At 53.8% G+C, this 848-nt stretch overlaps 1 protein-coding gene across 1 annotated transcript in view; it reads left to right on the forward strand.

Annotated features, from left to right (window-relative positions):
• The window catches only part of LOC109925883 (plasma protease C1 inhibitor-like), a gene marked incomplete at its 5' end in the record, with an annotated part of 10,022 nt that overhangs the window by 7,978 nt on the left and 1,196 nt on the right, over nucleotides 1–848 (forward strand). The window lies entirely within an intron of this gene.

Consider the following 848-nt stretch of genomic DNA (forward strand, 5'->3'; position numbering starts at 1 on the left):
GGGAGCTTTACTCTGTATCTAACCCCGTGCTGTCCCTGTCCTGGGAGCACTCGATGCTGACACTGGGTATAAAGTGGGGGCTGAGGGAGTAGGCTACGCCGTCATGGTGATGTAGAGGGAGCTCTGTATTGTCCCCCTGACCCTGGGAGCGCTCGATGCTGACACTGGGAATAAAGTTGGGGGGCGGGGGGGGAACACACTGTCAGGGTAATGTAGAGGGAGCTTTACTCTGTATCTAACCCCGTGCTGTCCCTGACCCTGGTTTCGATGGAGACTGGGTTATTGTTGAGATGATGATTTGGAAAATGGATGTCAGGCAGTCGAAGGGCGAGGTGTAACATCATTGTTGATAAAATGGGGAACATAATTACAAATTTAACCGTACGGCTCGCGGGGTGGGATCCTGTGATTTTCGGGGATAAAAGAGCCTATTTGCAAGTGGCAGAACTGGTTGAGAGCCAAGTTTTTAAACAGGACTGATCCCGGATTATCGACGGTGGTATAGATTCGAACATTCAACAACCTGTCGTTAACCTGCGTCAGCTCGAGCGGTGTGTCTGATTCTGCTCCCTGGAATTTACAGAGACTGAGAGGTTTATCAAGGGGCATTGGAAATAATTCACAGGGTCTATCGAGGGGTTAGGGTCTGGAAGGGGCTGCCTGAGAGTGTGGGGGGAGGGAGACAGGGTCTATCGAGGGGTTAGGGTCTGGAAGGGGCTGCCTGAGAGTGTGGGGGGAGGGAGACAGGGTCTATCGAGGGGTTAGGGTCTGGAAGGGGCTGCCTGAGAGTGTGGGGGGAGGGAGACAGGGTCTATCGAGGGGTTAGGGTCTGGAAGGGGCTGCCTGAG

The sequence above is a fragment of the Rhincodon typus genome, unplaced genomic scaffold, assembly GCF_021869965.1.
Source record: "Rhincodon typus isolate 14 unplaced genomic scaffold, sRhiTyp1.1 hic_rhity00005280, whole genome shotgun sequence".
Classification (NCBI taxonomy): Eukaryota; Metazoa; Chordata; class Chondrichthyes; order Orectolobiformes; family Rhincodontidae; genus Rhincodon; species Rhincodon typus.